Here is a 24,043-nt window from a genome sequence, read left to right as displayed (position 1 = left end):
TAGTTAATCACAGTTATCGCAAGAGCTCATGATGTAACCAGTTGTCGCCGCCATCGCCGACAAAACATCAATTCATTTAAAAATTGTATTTTTATGAATATTTTGAAAACCATCATAAAACTGGATTGCCACTTCTGAGTGTGGGACAACTGGGACTGGTTCTTGGCCACTTTTGGCCTCAAAAGAAGTGGTTGGCAGACCTTCTGGGAGTTCTGTCGGACTTTCTGTGGCTCCTTCCACAGAGGAAAGATCTTTTAGACAACCTCACTTCAACAGATATCATCAGAGTGTTGACTCCCTCTCACTCTGACAGGCTTTAAACCGTCAAGAAGCTTGTTAGAGTGAAATTTGAGACATGACTCTGGTGAGCAACCATTCAGGTTTTAAGTGGGTATTTTTAGGAGATGGTGTGTAAAAACATAAAATCTCTTCCTCTTCTTCTCTCTCTTAGCCCAAGGGGAGAAGGGATTTTTAATTTACCCAGGATCTTCGAGAGGAGTTTTGTTGTCTACAACAAGGGTTACAGATCTTTCTGCTTCCTGAACAGTATTCAAGCATAGACATGTGACCATTTCCTCAGACCCGGACATTTCTGGCTGTTAGTAAGTCTTTTGACACCAGGAGACAGAAGTCTCAGCAGCCAGTGTCTAGGTTCGAACCTATGCAGATGTCCTCCCAGGGGATCTGTCTAGAAAGACACAGTTTTCTTAATCACTTTAGCCACAGCAAAAAAAGAGTCAGGAGTTACAAGCCCTTGACAAACAAGTTGTTTTTCAAAAGACAGCTATTTGCTCATATATTTTAGGCTTCCTAGCCAAAAAACGAGTACCTGTCTTAACCCTTGGCCTCATTCTTTTTTGGTCCAGGGTGTTGTAGAACTGTTAGGACTGTGTGAACAAGAGACAGTATTATGCCCAGTGAGATTATGACTTTACCGAGACCAAAGAATTGTTTCTATTTTTAAAGAATCCAGTGTTCTGTCAAGAACTTGAGATTTTTCTCCAAGAATGCCATCAGGTCTTCCTTTTGAAAAAGACAAATGGATTTAAAATTTGTCATTTGGGAATTAGGATTTGAACAATTTACTGTTGTTAAAGGTAAAAGCATTCAAAATTACGGGCAGTAGCCACTTGTTGGTTTTTAACTCAATCTCTGTCTAGCTACCATAATCCAATCGACTTATTGGAAGTGTCACTCGGTCTACTTTCAACTATTATAAACGTGACATTATTTTGTTCGAGGACTACTCACACTGGGTCAGTTCTCCGCAGCTGGTGTGGCTTTAGGGAATGAGGGGTCCACAGATGGATCCTTATTTCTCCGTCTCTAGCCTTGATTAAGGTTGTTGAGTTTTGGGAAACAGGGTAGCTTATTCTTGAGTACCCACCAATCTTCATTTTTAATGGGTGGGTTTTTATGTTCTTTTAAATGGTGTCTGGTAAAATAGTTTTATGGTTGTGTGGAAATGGTATTGTTTTTCGCCCAGGCAAGGGCAGTTATTGTGTTCATTTTTTGAGTCATAAAAGCACTATGATCACAAGGCTGACTGAAGTAGGGACAATCCTGACTTTACCAGTCATGTCCCTACAGGTCGAGATGAGATTCGACCAAGAGTCTTATCTTCCTGCTCTTGCTCTCCCCAGGTAATTTACAACAAACATTAACAGTGCTAGCTTTTATTTTCTATTTCAAATGTATTTCTTTATAATACTTTTGAGGTATCATCATGTCGATTCTTCCCACCTTTTATTTATGGGATTCAACTATGTAATTATTTGGTAAGTGTCATATATAAAAATAACATTTTTAAAATAAAATAAGGTTTTATATAAACCTTTGCCAAGTGATTACATGAATAGAGCCTGTCCCCTCCCCTGCACATGGACACCAGTGCATAAAGAACCCCTAAAAGCTCTTTAGAATTGCCTATTCTTTGAAAGTGGGCAGGGCTCTTACCTGCACCAAATGAAAGAGCACTACAGTGAATTTTCAATTCTTAAGCTGCCATTTGAAATAAAACTAAAACTATGTAATTAGAACTTTATTTTATTATAATAATGTTATTTGTTCTGACGTAACAAAACAAACCATCGGTCCTTTACATTAGGAATTATCCCAGCGAAGCTGGACGGGGTGTTAAAGTCCCCAAAAAATTGTTTGTTGGAAAAGGCAGTAACTACCATCAGGCAGGCGGATGTAAACATTCCAGTTTGCTTTTGGCCGTCATGCATTGCAGACATGTTTTCGTATCTCTTTACCTGACTATCGTTATACTCTTTAATTATATAGTGGGATTTTTTGTATTTTTATGTATATATTACATGTGACTTGATATTTATTAATACAAACCCACAATTTATGATATAACTTTGCAAAGCCATCATTCCCCTGCATCTGTCTTGGTTTGACTGCCAAGGGCATATTTAGAGGGGCATAACCGACATTAGTAATCCTTCTCTTCCAGTAGCCCTTTATTTAGACAGTGAAGGCATTCCCTGCACATTCAGAGATATTAGTTTCCATGGATCTTTTTAAATTGATTGGGATGTAAAGTTCACTTCCCTTCTTGGGCTCTGCCCTCCTTATAGGGCATGACTATTCCTTCCTACTTGTGCTGAGTGTTGTTGCCATTGCGCGTTCATAGAGCGATGGGTGTTGCGGGCGTTTCGAAAGTTTGCATCCACGTGCCCTTTGGCCTCCCTCCTTCTTTCTCTCTCCATTTAGGCTCTTCCAGAAGCTCTCCTTCAGTAGAGATCTCACTTTTCGTTCTTCGGTCGCTCATCAGGCGAAATGCGAGGGGGCTCTAGATGGGCTACCTTTTCTCAGGGGCCTATTTTTCATTATACTAAGTTCCCTCATAGTGAGAGGAGTCTCCCTCCACTAATCATCTTTGCTTTTCCTTTCAGGTTGATTTAGTGAGCATTTTGTTAACAGCAGTAGTTGGCTGGATATCTCAGTTGGGTGATATCTTTGCATGAAAAAGTCCCGACGTTCATTCAGTGTTGCTTCAGGATCACCCACAGTACCTGGTTGGAATGGAAATAGTTCCAGTAATGTGATCGTTCCATACTCTGTTTCCTTTGTTATGCTCCTTTGACTCGACAAGAGTCTCTTTGCTTTCCTGGTCTCCTGTGCAGCCAACCTGATATTTCCAATGCTGCTGGTGACTTTCATGTGACATTCCTGACCATTGCTTGGCTCCTACCTTCTGAACTGCTTCCATAGCTCCTGCTGAACTAAACTTCATTTTTATATTTATTCACTTAAACAATACTTTAATTTAAACAGCCTTAACACACAGATTAATATAAAAATTATCACACCTCACAATTAACAACAAAACACGCTGAAGGTGGCAAGCCAAATACTACATTAATATGTTAGACCGCTTTATAGTTAAATGGAATTCCCTCTAAAAAGGGACCTCATCCAAACCATTTTGATAGCGAGAAAGTCCTATTCAGTGAATATGTTTAAAAATAACCACTCTGTCCTAAAATTATGAACAGTATCACTATTAGTGACAGGGAAACAGTAAGTCAAATTTATTCCCAAAATTACTCAAAATTACAGTAATTATGAATTTTTACAGGGCTGAAAAATAAAATTAACCAAAGCCATAAACTTCATAATAATGCAACCTTTTCCGCAAATAATCTGGAAATTTTATATGAATAAATTGACTGAAAAGGACCAAGAATAGTTATTTAATATTTAGGATTTAAGACCATTTACTTAATTATAAATGAAAGTATTGGCAATAACAAGGAGTCAAACTAAAACAGCTTCCTGCAGTTGAACCCCATACCTGTTATTGTCCAAACAGGCATATAAATGGAAGTGTTGTTTATGGCGTTCACCACAAGAGCAAGTTGCAGATAAAGGAGCCAATTAACAACACATTTATCAGGACTCCTTTTGGGCTCAATCACACACAAGATGCTGAATACATCAAAGTAAACCCTTGTCATAACTGTAGGACGAGGACTTCAGAACTGCATTACGTCTCGATGTGGCACATGGTCGTGAAATAACCAATTTTTTTAAAAAGCTATCCAGTGGTCCAGTGGGGTTTTACAACATCCACATATTGTTTATATTCCTCACTGTATAATTATCGACGAAGAAACGCATTGCGAAAAACATTTTGATAGTTTTATTATAAAAGTATTTTCATGAAAATTAGATGGAATACAGTATTTAGGAGTTGCTGTAAAAATACTGTGAATGGGAAGGGTGATGACTGACTTTCTGTCTTTCAGTACATAACCATATTGGCTTGTATAGTAATAACAAGGTAATAAGGGGAACCAATGGAAGAGGGTTAATTATGAAAACAAGCTTATTCAATACCAACTTGAAAACTATCAAACAACCACTTACTCCATTTCAGTCAAAATATGGTTAACACAAACAAAAATGGAAAGTTAAGAATTATATTCTTAATATTCTCCAGACATTGCAGCTTCAGGATACAATTTAATATGTAAATTGTATAAAAATCAGTCATACTTAATCTACATATTCAAATATTCTCCTGGTTCCTGCTCACTTAATATCGCAGCCTTCCTGAACGGCTGTCAAGATTATTAGTGTCATTATCTTGTTCAACATCAGGGTAGAGATCAGTCATCTTCCAAATCCTTTACCTCTAGATAAGGAATTAAAGTCGAGATGTGGTTTTATAATTTTTTGGTCTTACCCTTTAAAAGGGTCACCCAGTTACCTCACCATTGCTATTGACTTCTAGTTTCTGGACGGCAGCCATAGGATAGCTGCTAGGTTTAGTGTTAAGTTCCTGTCCAAAAGGACTATGTCCCCTACCTTAATATTATGTTGCTGGCTCGGTACTATCCTTCTTATCAACTGCTTGTGATACAAGTGGGTAGAAACTCCAAATGATAATTCTCAATCAAATTTTGCCTAATGGTTCACGAAGTTTCTCAAACTCATCATTGGCGACTAGTTGAACTAACTGGTGTTTGCCAGTCTGGATCATGAGGCATCCGTTGCAGTGAAGGAATTAGGTTTAAAGAAAGAGTATCGTATCCTCTTATCAATTTCTCTGGGGTTATAGGTTTCCTGGTACATCATTAACATTAGCTTCCCTCAATCCATTTTTAAATGCAATAGGAGCTTATTAACCAGATGTTTAGTGTGTTCTACAACAAATTCAAACTCTGCAAAAGATAAAACCTCAATTCTTGATAGAACCAAAGAGCAGTCTTTTACCATTTTCACAGTTTGGTCTCAAACTGAACCTAGTTTACTACCTGTTATTACTGTATTGTTGAAAGGTTAAGGGCTTCACATTGTTCTCCTCAAAGTAAAGCAGAGTCTCATGATCACTGATAAAATCATGAATTATGTTGGCGCCTGCAACACAGCAATGAGGTCACTGACAACAAGCTGTGGTACTGTTTAATTAAAACAATGAGTTGAAATGATCTTAAAAACTTTGATCCCGAGAGGTCATTGTTTATCCTGAGATCAATTCCTCGACTCAAGTTACATGCAAAAATAAGTAACCAAACCTTTTGAATTCAGAGTCCTTTTTAACTGTAAAAGGACCTTGGGGAAGTCAATAAAAACATTATTGAAGGGAATAGATGGTGGGTCAGACCTAAACTCTCTATAAACATTTTGATTCAACTGGAAAGTTCTGTTGTTGAATCTCCTACAATTAACACAAGTTTTAAGAATTTTCTTGATGGTAGAAAAGTGTTTAGGAACTTGAAACGTACGTCTAATGGCAGACAATACAGCATAACATCCAGAGTGGGATATTTTCGAATGAGCATCAAGAACAATTAGTCTAGTTAAAGCACTATCCCTCGGCAACAATATAGAAATTCATTTTGACCAACCCGTGTCCTAAACTTACTTTTCACCCTAATAACGTTATTATTGTCAAGAAAACATTCAGTTGAGTAACTATCTTAGGTAGGTCTTTAAGTCTAACCTTTTGATCCTGAAAATACGAAAAAGAGGAAAAACAATTTCTGCTCTGTAGATATAATCTTTCTAAGGGCCTGAGCAAACAGATTACTATTAGGTGATTTAGGACTGCCTTCTATCCCTATCTGTGCTTTCCATTTCATAAGAACACCGCAAGACTTTTCTGTGAATCAAAACCAATCTCCTGAAATCAGATATATCATTAGGGTCTATTAAATGAACATTTTGTTCATGAGACTTACCTGTCAGATATATATACTGTATAGCTGTATTCTCCGAAGTCCGACAGAATTTCAAAATTCGCGGCACACGCAGTGGCCGGGCAGGTGGTTAGTACCCATTCCGCCGCTGGGAGGCGGGTATCAGGAACCATTCCCATTTTCTATTCAGATTTTCTCTGTCGCCGGACTGTCAACACCTGTTGTCAGTTCCTCCGCCATTTGGATTTCGAAATTTGTTGTCACTTAAGTATTTTGGTTGTTTTTTGGTATAAGACTGGATCTGTGACTTGGCATACGCTCTTTGTGGACCGTTTTTGATTTTGCTTTTGACTTTTCTTATAATTAAGATGTCTTACCTCTAGCTATCGAGTCTGTAGCTTGGGTGAATGTAAGGTGAGGCTATCGAAGATTTCGATAGTTCCTCACACTTTATGTATGATATGTAAGGGTGTTCAATGCTCTATGATAATCGGTATAATGATTGTGAGGGATTATCTGAGGGTGAATGGAAGAAATATGAAGCCTATATGCTTAAATTGGAGCATGATAGGTTGAGGAGATCTTCCTCCAGAGTGCATCCTTAGATGGACAGTCAGGGTTTTCTCCTACTAGTAACCCTGTAGTAAATTTTAGTACTAACCCTGTAGTTTGTTGCTGCAGAAGGTAATATCCTGGCTCTCGTGTTGGAGTCAATGCGTGCTCTTGAAACTAAAGTGAATGCAATTCAAACGCAAAGTGTTAGTGCTAGTGCCCCTAGTGTTGTGGAGGGGGCGTCAGATCGGCCCTATAATGCCTCTAGGCCTGGACCTCTGTCGAACTCCCAGGACCAGGGAGGGGGCATGTCGAAAAGCCGCATGAGGGTTACGGGGCTTCCCACCGATCTGGCGTCCCTTCGGCAGGTCCTGATGACGCTACCCAGGCTGCCAGGGATCGTGCACAGGCACGCATCCTGAAGGATTGCTTCTCGTCCTCTGACACGTCCTCCCCGCCTCGGGGTTGGAGCTCGGTTGGACTCTCGCCCTCTTAAGAGAAGCTTAGAGGAGAGGACGCTTCACGTCCTCTTCCTCTAGACGTTTGTGCTCTTCCCGAAAGTTGCGTGGATATTCCTCTGCAGAAGAGAATAAAGTGTTTTTCGGATGATGACGCCACTCGACCCCCTGTCGCGCTAAGGCAAGGGCTAGAGCTTCTTCCCCTGTGAGAAGGAAGTAACGTCTCTCGCCCCTTTCCTTCTCTCAGGTTCAGCCCTTCTCCTGATAGAGTTGCTTCTCCAACTACTTGTAAGATTTTGTTGGGTTTGCAACAACAACTGGATGCTCTCATGAACCTTTCAAGATTCAGAAACTGCCTGTTAAGAGGTACAGACTTTCACCTCGTCTCCTGCTTCGCCTTCCTCGTCTGCTAGATGTTTTGGAGCTTCTCGTCTGTCGTCTAGAGAGAGTGTTTAGTGGCTTCCTATCGTCTTCCCGGTTTTGAGGTGTTGGCCTTTTCTCTTGACTCGCGCCAGGAGCGCGTCTTGCTCGTCGTGCGCTTCTCACGCTTCACACGCCTCACCTTGGCCTTCGGCGCCTCACGCCATGACGCTTCGCGCCACGCTGATCTTCTCTTCTCGTACTTGCCACGGAGCCTCTCGCTCTCCACGTGAAGCCTCTTCCGCCAGTTCAGTCTTGAGTTGCGCCGCTCCAGTTGTTCCGTACTAGCTCTCAACATCTGATAGTCTTGTGTTGACGCCGCTACCAGTTGGAACATCATGACGCACAACTTACCCGCTTCAACATCTGATGTCCTTCTTAATTTAGCCACGACTTCTTCTTCGACTTCAAGCATCGCGGGAGTTCCCGCCGTATATCGGCGAATCGGAACTACTTTCACCACTCACTCAAGACCCGCCAGCTGGGAAGAACATCCTCTTTCGTCACAGCCTTTGGATGAAAGAAGAAATCTTTCGTCTTCTTCTTCCTCTGATTATCAGACTCTGGCTATTTTGTTTAAGGATCTGTTTCCTGAGACTTTTCAACCTTCAGCTCCTCTCTCTCCACCTTCGCAGTTGTCTTTGTCTTAAGGGGGGCGTTTGACGAAAAAATCGAAAAATCAAAATTTTCTGGGATATTTTATATGGCATCATCATAATATCCTGACTATCTTCTCAGAAAGTTTTATTTCGCTTTCGCCATAGTTAGGAGTTATAAACAAAACAGTAACTCTATCATAGACAAATTACATTTTTCATATAATGTAATGATAATGTCAGTATATCGGTAGTAATTTCCTTTTAGCTATGAAATAATAATACTCTAATGCGTTATATGGCAACCCTGTGGACTTTTAGACGCATCAGCGAAAGACAGGAATGGTGTCAGGGCAGTCAGTGGCAGTCAGTCAGTAGCAGCTCAGAGTTTGATTAGTAAGACGGGAGCTGCCCACCTGAGCTTGTGTTATGGACACTCGCTTCATCTAGTCGCTGCCCAACCTGAGCCGTGTTTTGACACTCAGCTTCATCTAGCTTCATTTAAAAAGAAGTTATATTGTTTGCAAGTCTATTGTTTTTTTTTGGCTTTTCATTATGTCATAAAAACATCAATCTGTGTAACAGCAGGCAAATAAATACACAGAGAAGCAAAAAATATCGTATTTCTCAAACTAAAGTTATCGACATTCAAACTGCATCTCCTCCATAACGAATGCACCGATCTCAATGAAACAAAAAGCAAACGAAAGCTAAATAAATTGGCAAAACAAAGGGGCTTCCATGGGAAACAACACGAGACCCGCACCACGAGAGAGAGTTTTTTCCCGAAGGAATGTCACTTCCAATAGAGGTAGCAAGTGACTCCTTTCATCTCCAGACTCCATTAGCTACCAGGCTTCATTTTGCACAAGCCTGGAAAGAGAGAGGGGCAGACGTTTGGTCCCTCCTACTGTTAGAGAGAGGTTACTTGATTCCCTTCCTGTCTCCTCCTGTCTTTGTTTTTTTGTTTCCCAACTGCCATCCTGTCAAACAGAAAATTTGTTTGACCTGCTCGAACAGATGCTCGAGAAGAGAGCAGTGGAACAGGTCTTGGACTCGCAGTTCCCGGGATTTTACTACAGATTGTTTCTAGTCCCAAAACTTTCCAGTAGGCTGGAGACCCGTCTTGGACGTCAACAGGCTGAACAACTTTGTCCGGAAGGAAAAGTTCAAGATGGAGACCTCGCAGTCTATCAGCCCTTCATATCTTTGGATCTAGGAGCCCTTCTTCCCAGGGATTGGATGGTATCTTTGGATCTCAAGATGCTTATCTTCACGCCCCAATTCATCCACGTTCGATGAAGTATCTCAGGTTGTCTTGGGGACAAGACTTACCAGTTCAGGGCTCTCTGCTTTGGACTCTGCACAACGGCCATACCACGGTGAAAGCACCGCTTCTCGTCCGATGCGAAGTTAAGCAACGTTGGTCTGATCAGTACTTGGATGGTTGACCGCCTGGGAACACCAGATGCTGTTGGCGTCATTTTGCTCCGAGGGTGTTTACCTTCTCATGAAAAACGTTGCGATGCAGTTGCATCTGTCGCACGTCAGGATCTCACTCTACTTGGACGACTGGTTGATTCGAGGACCTTCGAAGCGAAGGTATCTGGAGGACCTTCAGTTGACTCTGCAACTCGTGAAGTCCCTGGGACTTCTGGTCAATGTGGAAAAGTCGCAGCTGATCCCCTCACAGTCCATTGTGTCTGGGAATTCAGATCTATTCAGCGGCTTTTATAGCGTCTCCGTCGCAAGAACGGCAACTTCTATGTTCGATAAAGTCTCGGCCTTCTTGGGAAGGAAACATGCTCGGTGAGGGAATGAATGAGTCTGCTGGGGACCATTTCCTCGCTGGAGAAGTTTGTTTTCTGGGGAGTCTGCATCTCAGGCCTCTTCAGTTCTTTCTGTTGGAGAACTGGCAAAGCAAGGAAGACTTGGAAGAGGAATTGAGAATTCTTCCTTCCATAAAAGAGGATCTCAAGTGGTGGCTCGATCCAACGAAATTGCAGAAGGATCTCCCTCAAGCTTCTGAACCCCGACCTAGTGTTGTTTTCCGACAGGTCGTCAACAGGTTGGGGCAACACTGGGGGGAGAGGAAGTGTTAGGAACCTGGAGAGAGGAACAGGTGTCCTGGCACATCAACATCAAAGATTTGGCGGCTATCTTTTAGCCTCCAATTCTTCGAGGTCCAAGTTTGCAATCGTGTAGTTCAAGTAACTCGGACAACACTACGGCTTTGGATTACCTCAAGAAACAGGGCGGAACACACTCTTGTTCCTGTTCAGCCTTGCAAGAGAGATTATTCTTTGAGCCTATGCTCGCAACATTTCGATTCTCACAAGTTTTGTTGCAGGGGTCGAAAATGTTCGAGCAGACCTGCTCTGTCGGCGCCATCAACTCCTGCCGAAGGAATGGACCCTTCATCAGGAGGTTTGCCAAGATTTTGAAACTTTGGGGTCGCCATCTTGTGGATCTTTTCACGACCTCAAGAACAGCGAGGCTCCCTCTATAAAGCTCATCTGTACTCGACCCTGGGGCAGTGGCGATAGATGCTCTTCTCTGGGATTGGACGGGAATAGATGTTTACGCCTTTTCCCCGTTCAAAATTCTGGGAGAAGTCATACGCAAGTTCGCGGCCTCACAAGGGACGAGGATGACTCTCATCCCCACGTTTTGGCCTTGAACCACTGGTTCTCGGAGTTTCTCTTCTGGTTGGTAGACGTTCGAGGACCCTTCCTTTGAGAGCAGACCTGCTCATACAACCCCACTTCACGAGATATCTTCAAATTCTCCCCGCTCTGAACCTGACTGCTTTCAGACTATCGAAAATTGGTCAGAGCGAGGGGTTTTCTGGCCAGGTGGCACGGGCCATCGCTAGAGCCAGAAGAGTTCTTCATCTATCAGGATATATCTAGCGAAGTGGGCAACCTTCAAGAGGTTGGTGTAGAAAGAAGGGCTTTTCCTCTTCCTCTATCACTGTGAGCCAGGTTGCTGATTTTCTCCTTTTTTAAGAGAAAAACTCGATATAGCAGTTCCGACTATCAAGTGTTATCGGAGCATGCTTTCTATCTGTTTTCAGACACAGAGGATTAGATTTGTCTGACAATAAGGACCTCCACGATCTTCTTGAGCTCTTTCAAGACGTCCAAGGTTCCTCAGCTAATTCCTCCTGCTTGGAACTTGGACGTTGTGCTCAAGTTTTTGATGTTTAGTCCTTTTGAGCCTCTCCACTCTGCATCTCTTAAGGATGTTACTAGAAAACGGTCATTCCTCATTGCTCTGGCGACGAGCGAAGAGAGTGAGCGAAGTTCAGGCTTATCAGCCGTCATGTGGGCTTCAAGGAACACAATGCTGTCTATTCTTTAAGCCCTAAGTTCTTGGCTAAGAATGAAAGGCCTTCTAACCCTTGGCCTAGACACTTTGAAATTAAAGGTTTTACAGACCTTATTGGACAGGAACCTGAGGGAGTTCTATGTCCAGTTAGAGCTCTCAAGTACTACCTTAAAAGAACACAGGACACTCGTGGTCCCTCGGATAATTTATGGTGTTCTGTGAGGCAACCAGTTAAACCTATGTCGAAGAATGCACTGGCATTCTTCATTAGGAACGTCATTAAGGAGGCACATTCTCTAGTTGTGATGACTCCAACTTCAAGTTGTTGAGAGTTAACGCTCACGAGGTGAGGGCAGTTGCTACCTCCATGGCGTTCCAGAAAAATATGGTACTCAGTGACATTTTCAGTGCCACATTTTGGCGAAGTCAATTCGGTGTTTGCCTCACACTCTTTAAGAGATGTTTAGGTAGCATACGAAAATTGCTTTTTGCTGGGACCATACATTGCTGCTTCAGCAACCTTGGGGACAGGGGTAACTCTGATCCTATCCTTTAATTTTAATTGTGTTTTTAATTGTGTTGTTGTGTTTTTATGGTTGATGGACTACTGGAGGCAGTCTTCCCAATCCTTTGCAAACTAACGCTTTAGGTGTTGGTTAGGTGGTTAGTAATGCTCTTTTGTCCTCTTTGTATGGTCCATGATCTAGTCACATTGTGGTCACGCCCCGTTGACAGATCATCTAGAAGTCGCCAGCTTTATAGGTCACTACCTCGCTGGGGTCTCTAGTAAAGCAGAAGCAGACTAGAGTGACAGTAACCACTCAGTCAGCTATGCTATCAGATAAGGAACCAAAATAATTTTACCAATAAATTGGTTTTTCCCTAATTCTTGGCTGTCTCTACCCCCTCCAAAGGTGGTATTCAGCTATATATATATCTGGCAGGTAAGTCTCGTGAACAAAATGATATTTTAATGATAAAATAAAGTTTGTTCATACTTACCTGGCAGATATATATATTTATATTGCCCTCCCTCCTCCCCTCAGGAGACAGTGGCGTTAGAAAATCTGAATAGAAAATGGGAATGGTTCTGATACCCGCCTCCCAGCGGCGGGAATGTGTACTAACCACCTGTCCGGCCACTGCGTGCATGCTTAAATTTGAAATTCTGTCGGACCTTCAGAGAATACAGCTATATATATATCTGCCAGGTAAGTATGAACAAACTTTATTTTATCATTAAAATATCATTTTTATAATTAAATGATTTATTTCAAATCTTGTGACTTTCCACTGTTTTTTCAACCTCCCAAAGATTTAGTGAGAAAAATCATTTAGATTTGTAAAAAGCTAACATGGAATTCCGTTAGTGAAAACAAATTTCCTACACTCAACCAGATGGTGCTGTGATATTCTTTTTACTGTCAGTTGGGACTTTTACATTGGGAATCTTTATAGGGAAGTAGTCCCGTGATTAAAACTCTCATTTTTTTTATTCATATTTAACTCCATTTCTTCCTACGATATTTTCTAGTAGCTAACTTAAGCATTAACACTTTTGCCTTCACCACTGACTTATCTAGCATGAAGTTACCTGAAATGCCTTTGCTGAATGGATTGAAACACCTTTGACTTGCTGTAAACAGATTTTTCCTTTGTCTTATTTTTTTAGCTTAAGGTTCATCTTGAATGATTTTGGTTTTACTGATGCTGATTTTTTTTTGACAAAGCATTTCAGTTTCACTTATGACCCTTAATTTTGCTCATAATTGTAGACTTGACCACCTTGGCTTCTAGTTTTTAGAAGAAACTAGATTTTTAATTTGCCATTTGAGTCTTCCATAACCATTAAACATTTATTTGCCTGATTAATTTTTGTCCCTGTAATTTTGACAAACTTTTGCAATATTTTAGGACGGTTTTAATTGCTAACTGTTCATCCTCAACAAGGAGTTGGGATTGGGTTTATGGGTCCATAGAGGAAGCTAAATATTTACTAACTATTATCAAGGACCATTCAACTTTTAGTCAGTCTTGGACAAATGTGCATGTTGACACTGATAGTAATCAGGATTGCTCAAAGACGGAACTATTCTTTAGGCTGGACAGCAATTGCCAGGATCTTCTGGCTTCTGCAGATGTGGCAACAATCACTACAGTGCAGTAATGGCAACAATGATCATCAAATGTCATTTCCTTTAATTGACAATAAGGATCAACACAAATAGCTTTCAGACTATCAAATTCATTTAGTTTGATTTTATGCATCTATGACAGGACACGCATTACTGGTTGATTAGTAATGGTTCCTAACATCTTAAGCATGATTGGAAGAACCAAAACTGTCAGTTAGCATTTCTAAACAATAGTTTTAAGTGTTAATAAGTTTTAATTTTAGACCCTTTTGTTGGTAGTTTATTTTGTTGAAAAAAGTTGACTAATGATTTTCACAAGATGAAAATTACTAATATTTTGAATTAACTGTTTACCTGGTATTGTTTTTTCACAAACAAACAGTGTTGAACAGATATACTGAAGTAATAATTTTACTCTAACAGCAAACCCCCTGTATCCCAAGTTTTACATATATCAGCCACCAATAGCTAAAATTTTAAAGATTCTAAAACTTTAGAACTGGGTCTAAAAACACTTTCTCCTCTCTGAAAATCATTCATTGGTAGAAAAAACACAAAAAATTTAAAAATCATTAAACCTGAGGATTTTTAATAGAACTCTGGGGCAGACAAAAAGTGCATTTAGTTTGAAAGGCTGCCATTTGAAATGCAGTACATCTGTGTGAGTAGGATTGGTGGGTGAAAAGTTGCTGTGGATCTTATGAAAAAGCCCTCTTGAATCCTGGTAGACTTGTTCATGAAATCATTGTGCTGAGTCCACTATTCTGGCTGAGACTGTGAATATGAGGGTTTTATTGGTTGTTCTGTTCTTAGGCAGCATTAGGTATATGCCCTTTTAGTGTAATCTTAGGCTACTTAGTAGATAGGACACATCCTCATTTGGGCTATCTCTCCTTCAAGAAAAACATCTGAAATCATCAGCCTTAGCCAGCTTTTGTATTTCATTTTCATGTGTGAGTTTATAAAAAAAGTAAACCAATTGTTTGCTGTAAAATAAACATTATAAAACTGAAATTTTGATGAAAATGTTCCCAATTATCAAATATCCTGCAGGAACATGGTCTTGCACTTGTAAAGATTGCCATGTTGTCTATTTCAGGTTTTTCTTCCTTAGTCTGGGTATTCTACCTGGTTCAGCAAGCTTTGGTTGAAATCATCACAGTATCTGTTTGCTCTAGAACGGTTATTAAACTTTGCTAGCTTAATTGATTTAAAGAGTTTAATGTTCTCATTGAAATTTCTTAATTTGCTGTCAAACATGGTAGACTGGGCAATGCTGCTCCTGCAACATGCCCAACATTCACAAGTGTTAAAACATGAATCACTTCCTTGGGAATAAATTTATTAAAAATTTGAATACTGTTTCTGTGATGAAATGTAATTTTCTTATTCAATTTTGTAAAACTTAATCTTTGTAAAAACAATAACAAAAGAATGGTGAGTGAAAATTAATTTTACAAAAATTTTGAAACATTTTAAAATGTTTTTGCCTTGATCATAGGGCTTGTGGAAGAAAGAAATTCTATTCAAGACAATGGGGTTAAGTAGCTTCCTTAGGGTTGGGCCTTCATATTGAATAATCATCAACGAAATTATATAAATAAAGAAATAATTTAAATAATTCGTTGTCAAAACCACAAAAAGTTTCCTCTCATGATACAACTTTTATCCCAGCCACACCCTCTTAAAAACCACAACTGATGGCCACTCCACATCACAGTTTAAGTCTGGATAGTTTTAGCTGGACACATTATCTCACAAATTCTCGATCATTAGCTTCCCATAGAGACTTATGTTTCTTTCTAGATATTGTATCATGCATCTTAGTTCTTAAGCCCAAAACATTGTCTAGATGGATACAACAACAACATAGTTTTGAGGATGGATACAACAACAGAGAGAATGAGTTTAAGAAATATGATAAATTTTTTTAAATAAAACATTGTTTGACCTCAGTTTCTTGTACTGTTGAGGATCATCATTGGATGATCACTGAAGGAGAAATTTTGCCTAACTCCCCTGACAATGTTGTGTCTGCTATAAAGAGAGGACATTATTCTTGCCCCTTCCAGTTGATGCCCAAACCATGGGTCCTGGTCAGGCTGCATGGGACCAAGATATTATTTCATTTATTCCTGCCAAGAAACACTTCATACGGACAGAGAAACACAAAGAATAGAGGCTAGGGTTTGCATTGCAATGATTTCTGAAAGAATGTCATCTTTTGCAATGAGGAGGAGACATTCTTCACAGATGAGCATGGTAGTTATCTTCACTGCTAGAGTTTAACATTAACTAAGTTAACGTTGAACTTCTTGCTAATTTAAATTTCTCAGAAACTTAGATAATAAGAAATACAAAAATGAGTGTTATATATTCCGTTAATATTAATGAGGTATCCTCTTTGGCTTCTAGCAATGTGAAATCAGAAATTACACATGATAAAAGTGTCTTTAGCTTATGTTTTACCAGACCACTAAGCCTAACAGTCTCTCTACGTGTGGCTGGCAGAAGGTAAGATTACACTTCTTTGTGGAAATAAGAACCAATTGAACTTTACTTAGCAAGGGTTTCTCCTGTATTGTGGGAATGTCTGCACACACTGGGTGATGAATTTCTTCTTTGAAGCATAAATTCCTCTAACCCTTTCAGTTTTTCCAAACATTAGCAGGTCTGAATTTCCATTACATGAATTCTGCTCTGAAGCTCAACCAGTTAGTCCCTGGCCCAACAAAGGGCTATTACATGATAATCATATAAATATATACCATTATATCTATTAAATATATTATGTAATGATATAAATTGATTTGGTTTGTATATTACACCTCAATAACATATGAAGCTAGAATAAATATATATGTATATAATATATATAATGTTGGAAGCTAATATTTTATATATATATAAATATATAAATAGTGTCTCTTCTTATATACTATATGCATATAATCAGTCATCTTATAACATGTAATTTAAATATTTCTTAGTTATATAAACAAGTATATACATATATACCTTACATATATATTCCTATATCTAGGAGATTTTTTTTATGCCCAATATTATGGTATGTTAGATTTATTTATTGTTTATAGTCAATAATATGTACAGTTTGTATTTCATGTTTCACATCATTAAATACAAACCTTATTTTTATAAACCTATATAGATGTATACAATATATATTATATATTATATTTAAATGTGAGTAAATGGGGATCAGTGATATATATTTAGTCCTTAGTAAGTCATTTATCCTATGGCTTTATAGGTTATATATATTATATACGTTGTTCATGTAAATAATAATATATATATGTTATTCCATCATTTTTATAATATAATCCAACATTTATCTTATATATAGCGTATATCTTCATATATATATCACTATATATTGTCTGTAATGTTTACCTTGAATTTTTTTATACAATTTCTTGATTTGTATATGTCTTGAAGACATTCTCAATGAAATATGGGTGCTGGATAATACCATCAGGTTGGATAGTATGATCATAAATTCCAGATGGGAGATATAGTAAGTATGGTATATTGGAGCAATTGATATCACTTTGTCACCTGTAATCTTATAAAATTTTCATAGAGTATTGTTGAATAGATTGGAACCAGTGGTTGATGATAGGACCATACTGAGGGATGAATATATATTTTCTCTATATATATGTTATAGTGATCAGATCTTGATAGTTGTACATTTAATACAGCAAGCCATTGAAATGCAGAGTAATCTATACATAAAATCTTATGTTTATATTATATATACCATTATAATTATTGCATTTATTATCCTTACTATATCAAGGGCAGGAATAAGTTATAAAAAATTTATATGTATTTATCATATTGTTTTGACTATAGGTTTTATATATAATTTTCGGGAAGAATAGGTACAACTAAAAAGCTCAGGTATTCAGTTCATTCCTTCTTATCATTGAATCAGTTTGTCACTGGCAGCTTTTTGTTCTTTTCTTTTCTACCAGTTGTCCAGGAAGAAAAATCAAAATTTGGTGAAGTACAGTATAGTTTTTGGTAGTGTTACTCCTCAGCTTTTTCCTTAATTGTGACTGGATATGTAAGACTCTAGTGCTCAAATGACAATTAAAGGAAAAAAATTGCAAGGACAACCTGCAAGACAACATCACAAGACATTTAAATACTATCTTAAAACCTCTTTTAAACCTGGGCAAAATTGTTCTCCTGACATTAGCTGTGATGAGTGTAAAAAAAGTGGAATTAAAATAAAAAATTCTTTAAATTAAATGCATGAGAGTTGACTATACCCACAGCAGCTGCTAAAGCCAAGGACCTCAAGTTTGACAGTTGGCAATCAAGCGGCATTCTCCAGAGGTGTCTGTCCTTTCAGGGACCCCTATTGACAGCTTTTTCCCCAGGTAGTTAACAAGTCCTCTATCTTTACCTGATTAATTAAAACATTTATTTTAATCATTACCTTTCAAGTCCAGTGCCTTAGCCAGCCTTGAAGTCCGAGACAAGATATGGGTTTTAGTGTTAAAATAGATACCGTAACAACAAGTTGGCAGTGATTTCATTGGAAGATTTTGATTGAATCAATTTACAGCAAAAATTGTTAATACAAATGTCATGATCAGTGGAGGAGGTGGCTACTCGTCCTGCTGATGTTCTTTACTTTCAAATGTCAAACCCCTAAACATGAGGAGGTTTACAAATTATAATTATAAATCCAAGGGAGGTTGAAATGGGAATCTTAAGGCTAACTAGGCCTAATCTCAATCAAGACCTGTTGAACATTCCAATGGTTCGCTGGACGGGATTAACCTTAGTCTGAGTGGATGTGCATGCTTTAGACTGATGCATTCCGATTCCAGCGTGAATATTGAGATGTAGTTGGCGAATTTTCGATGTTTCCAAACAAATACTTTATTCTCAAGACTTGGCAGCATTGAATGGGCGTTAAGTTTCAAATTAAACATTTGTAGCGTTCAGCTCTATGATCTGGTTCCAGTCTTAAATCTTAAAATAGCTTCTGGGACCAGATTCTTCATGTCTTGTTGTTAATGCATGGACCAACTTGATCCAGACGTGGCTTCATTGGCTCTCAGGGGTCCTCAAGCCTCTTCATTTTACAAATTTCCTTGAAGACAGAGCTATAAAGATTCTCTTTTGGCCAGCTGTTCTTCTGATAAAACTTTATGGACAAGGTGAGTTTCAGTTTAACCCTTGGGTTTCTTTGTCCAGGAATTCAAGAAGATAATTACCATTTGTTGAAAGTCTAAAGCCCACAAAGTTTAGGCAGTTCACTTCACTGGTTTTAAATGCAATCCAAAAATCTCAGCCATACTTCAGTCATGTTATCTAAACTGGCAAGATGCAGATCTGTGTTTGTTTCAAATACGTGATGATGTTTGGAAATCAGGAAATTCATACGTTAGGACTGTTCTCCGTGAGCCCAAGTACTTGGGGAGGAAGGTTAGGAGCATGTCTCCTTTTTCCATCTTTCATCCTGATTTAAGGTGATCGAACATTTGAACCTGGGAGTACCATTGGAAAAGAATACCACCAGTCATTAACTCCTTTTGGTTGGATTTGGTATTTTAGCAAGGTGCTAGGTAATCAATATTTGTATTCAAAAATTTTTTCAAATAAATTCTTTAAGGGCAACCAATGGCATTTCTTTTGTATAACCTTTTAACAACTTCTGAGTATTCCATCTCAGCACCCAGAATCAGTAGATTGCAAAACTAAAACAGGTTGATGATGAGCACCAACCAGAGGTTAATGCCACGTCTGCTGTAGTGATGCTGGTTCAACAGGTAATTTACAACAAGAACATTTTTACTGGGCCTAGGAACAAATTCATCTCCATTACTGAGTGATTTACAATTTTAAAATGTCCATTATCCCACCTCCTTTTTCTGAGGGATTCAGCAGTGTAATTACTTGGTCTGCTTATATAAAAATGACATTTTACAATGAATAAATTTTTATATAGTAATTACCCCAATTTGGAGGTTCCGTTTCAGCCGGGTCCATAGAAACTCAACAAAATTTAATTTAAACTTGAAAAAATCATCAGCACCTTCAAAAATCCATAGTGAAAACCTTATGATTTTAATGCAAGATGTGCTTTTAAAACTTAGATTTAAAAAAATTTTATGAGTTTTCATCATGGAAACCTCCAAATTTTTATTATTCTGCCTTTTTAATCCATAAAAACCTTCTGTCGGAACGGCGTATGCATAAGTAACCCTGGAACATGTCAAGTAAACAAGATTAGCCTTTGTTATTTGACCATGTAATTTATGATCATAATTGTCCTGATGTGATCTAATGGACATTATACATCGTTGAATACCAGGATTTGTGCTATTTTCCCCAATCTGGGGGGGTCTGTAATCAGGAAACAGTTTTAGAACAGGCTGTCAAAATTTTAAAACAATTATAAGAAAAGTGGGAAGGAATCACAAAAAATTATTTGTAAGCATATGTAAAACTTTATTATAAAAATGTAATTTTTGTTGATTTTGGGGAAAAGGCCTTTGATAGTATTTGGAAGATGGTATAACCCCACTTGAATCCATTATGATTAAATTAACTTTTGCCCTTAATCACCAATCAACATGCACCCAGCTGCACATCTTGTAAACTGATGGTTGATGGGTGTTGCAAAGTGATCCATTTGTTTAAATCTGGTGTGATTCAGGTTGCATTCTCTCTCCTCAGTTGCTTATACTGTGTCAGTTTGCTTTATGAGAAGTGTGGGTAAGAGTGTCTTTTTTATTTATTTATTTGGGGAGAAAATTTTAATTTTTTTTTTTTTTATGCTGATGATATAGTTTTGATCTTCTTCTTCCAGAAAAGATTTTTTGGATTTTAAAGTATTTTTTAAAGGTTTTAAAATCTGAAGTGAGTGTTTTTAATGTTTCCTTTTTTTTTTTTTTTTTTCTAATTGTCATTTAATATGGTTGTTAAGTATATATGTGATAAGTTTAACCCTTTATTTAGGTACTTATTTACTGTTTAGGAATTCTCTTGAGCAGCCAGAATGTATGGAAGAGATTAAAAAAGGCTGCATTCAGGCAAGTTTAGGAAAAATAAATAGTTGAAGAATAAAGATTTTTCTGTGTATACAAAAATCTGTTTTATTTAAGTGTTGCTGCTGTATATCCTATATGGTTGTCATAAAAAATAAAGCGATTATAAATATATATGTATACATATATTTATATATCTTTATTCATATATATATAAATTTAATCATAAATATATATATTATATATATACCAAAATATATATTGTAATATATTAAATTAATTAAATTAAATATATACATATATATAAATATTTATTTATAATGAAAATAATATAATATATATAAGGGGCATATTTTTTTAAATTCATATCTTTATTTCAGTAAAATATATTATTTACATTATCATTATATCAACAAAAATGCTATATTTTAATAGATTATATTTATATAAATCATATAAATATAATCATATATAAACATTTTACTATATGAAAAAATTAATATATATATATATATTTTATATAATATATAATTAATATCATATATATATTTCTGAGTTCAGTCCCGTGTCAGCCGGTGAAATTCCATTACAGCACGAATTTCTAGGTATAACAATGCTAGATATACCAGAGAAAAAGAGCTTTCAGGAAAGCTGGGGTTACTACCCCCAGTCGATCGTCTTTCCAGGGAAGACGTCGGTATAATGAAGGGTGAGTGAAATACCACTACCACGGAAATATACTCGAAAGATCTCTCCTTATCAAAACCCCGGAAAAGAGCGGTGAGCCGTTACAGCTCCCACACCTAACACCCGCCAGGACGGCGACACCAGCGCCACCTACTCTCATTCCATTTTCTAGCACGTGATCGCTTCCTTTTCTTTTGTGTGCTCGTCCTTATTTTGGATTTATTTTTTCTTCATCTACGATGGCTTCGAGCACCTTTACCATCTCTAAGTTAAGTACCATCTTCTTGTGGGGTTTTGATCTATCTAATTTTGGCTGTTTTGGTCTCGTATTTTCATAAATATTGAGATCTTATTATGACGCCACGGCGTCCCCCTATCAGCCATGTCGGCCATGAGGCGGCGACTCCTTCTGTTCTTTCTGTTGGAGTTTTTCTCCCAGTCGCTATATAGATTTAGATTTTTGCCCCTTGAATTCCTTCCTGGTGGTTCCTGCGGTGATGGCTCCCCTCCAACTTTAATTTTTGTTTTGCATTTTTGGCCTGTCGGCCCTCTTAGGAGTTGCTCCATCCTGTACCCCCCACCAGGTTGGGTTCTTTTTCATTTTAGTCTCATAGGCTATTTATTTTTTCTTGAAGATGGTGCTCTTATTTTAAGTTTAATATTTTTAGTTTTATTTGTTTTTGTTTTTGGTTGTTTACCTCCTGATGAACCTTATAAATTATTTTCAAATTACCCGAGGTAGGCTACACTTCCTATTGAGCACATTTTTGTTTTGATTGTTTTTTTATGATGGTGGTAGTGTGGGCTCCATCCCTTGCCCTGGGTGGAGGTCCATCAGGTTGAGGGAGTTTTGTTGCTGTTTCCTCAGGGTCGTTTTTGATGGGTCAGAGTGAGCCCCTTAGTCCTCTTCCCCCATTTGGGGAATAGAGTTCTTTGGATGTGTTTCCTCTAGGCTAGTCGCCTTCTTTGCCCCCTTCTCGATCCCGGTTGGTTCTCGGCACAAAATTTCTCTCCCTGTTGGTTCCTCCTCCTTTGCACCCCTCTCTCCATTTTCCTAGCCTATATTAGGTTAGGTTTTATTAGGCTACGCCTAGGCAGAGATGTTGGACTTTGGGCTGTGTAGCTCCAGTGAGTAGGCCACCCTTCCAAGTTTCATTTTCTGGGAAGGTATGGTTGCAGTTGAGCGGGTTATATGTTTCTCCTTGTCTCCTGTTCCTTCCTGGTAGCCTATTCTCCCCCTCCTCCCTCCTCCCCCACCCCTCAGCCTTGCTCTACTCGTGCGGGTGACGCTAGATGGCGTTTTCTCCGAGTTCAGGGACTTCTCCTTTGGTAGAGGGATTCGCTCCCTCCCATATCGTCCCCAGCATCGCTGTGTTGGGGTTGGTGGTTCGTTTTGCTCGAGCGTGTTCGATCCTATCTCACCTCTTTCTCCCCGTCGGGTTACGTTGGCTGGGTTTATATGTTGCTTCGCCTATGTTATGAACATTGATCATTTACCCATCTTGTTTCTCCGGCGGGGAGATAGATGGGGATGATTTATTTCATATATAGAGGCAGATCCTCCGGTCTCGGAGGGTTACCATCACTTGTTTATTGTTATTATTTTTGTTTTGTTTTTTTAGTTGTTTATCTTATTATTATTTTATTTTCTATATATATACGTGAGTCCGGTCCTACACCTGGGGGCTCCGCGTTATTTTTCTGGCAGCCCTTATGGTTGGTTCTGGTCTCATTCCTTCATTCCCGGAGTCCTCCGGGTCTGAAACCTTAACCTTCCACTCTGTGCATTTGGAGCTTATTGGCCCAGTTTTATGATAAAGGAGTTCTTCCCCACCGGAGTATTCGGTTGTAGTTGAGTTTCCCGGCCTTGCCGGGCTTTATTTTGCTTAGAGTGTGAGGTTCATGTACTTTTTACCTTTACAGACTGTTCGCTGTGAGGAGCGGGGTGTACCGCCTCCCAACAACCTTACGGGCACGTAGTGTGCCGGACCCACGCTGGTTGTGCGGTCCGGCTGGACGACCTGGTTGTTTGGCACCCTGATGGTTGTGAGGTTTGCTTCGCCTCTCTCCTCAACCATCCAGGATGAGTCGGTAAGTGAAAGTCTTCTTTCCTCCGGTCCATGCTCCTCATTTTGAATATTGTTTATATGGTTCCGGACGGTTTTTGCATTCCTGACTAATTACAGGTTTTTCTTGCAGGCGGATGAAACTTCCAAGAAGTCTGCCTTGGAATCCCTCCGGGCCTGGGTGGCTGGGTTTGGCAGGAATGTTCCGTCGGGAAGCCCTACGTCCTCGACGCCAGGTTGAGGGACCTGCTCTACCCGGGCGCACGGGTGGCGGCTGCAGTGCCAGAAGATCTTGCCACCCCTATCATCCAGCAGATCCGGGATGAGACCCAGCCACCTCAAGTGGATATCCTCTACGCTGAGGTCTCGGAGGATGTTGCCGCCTGGATCTTCGACCTGGAACCTATGAATACGGAGCAGGACCAGGTGGTAAGTGGTGAGGTAAGTGAGGTTGTTGGGGCAGGCCCCCTTTGTTTAACTCCCCTGCTTCATCTATGTCTTCTTTTCAGGTTTTGTGAAGTCTTCCTCTTTGGGTGATAGAGCTCCATCTGCTATCCCCAAGTTGAAGTTGAAGACTTCATGGAAGGCGAAGGGCTATAAGTCC

At 39.0% G+C, this 24,043-nt stretch overlaps 1 long non-coding RNA gene and 1 pseudogene across 1 annotated transcript in view; one reads left to right on the top strand and one right to left on the bottom strand.

Annotated features, from left to right (window-relative positions):
- LOC136837152 (uncharacterized) overlaps positions 1-24,043 on the bottom strand; it is a 274,987-nt gene that overhangs the window by 85,620 nt on the left and 165,324 nt on the right. The gene's annotated exons all lie outside the window — the stretch shown is intronic.
- On the top strand, positions 9,549-9,664 carry LOC136837326 (5S ribosomal RNA; annotated as a pseudogene).

Source organism: Macrobrachium rosenbergii, chromosome 58 (genome assembly GCF_040412425.1).
Source record: "Macrobrachium rosenbergii isolate ZJJX-2024 chromosome 58, ASM4041242v1, whole genome shotgun sequence".
NCBI classification, from domain to species: Eukaryota; Metazoa; Arthropoda; class Malacostraca; order Decapoda; family Palaemonidae; genus Macrobrachium; species Macrobrachium rosenbergii.
Note: the sequence above shows the minus strand (reverse complement) of the source record. Positions and strands in the feature narration are given on the sequence as shown.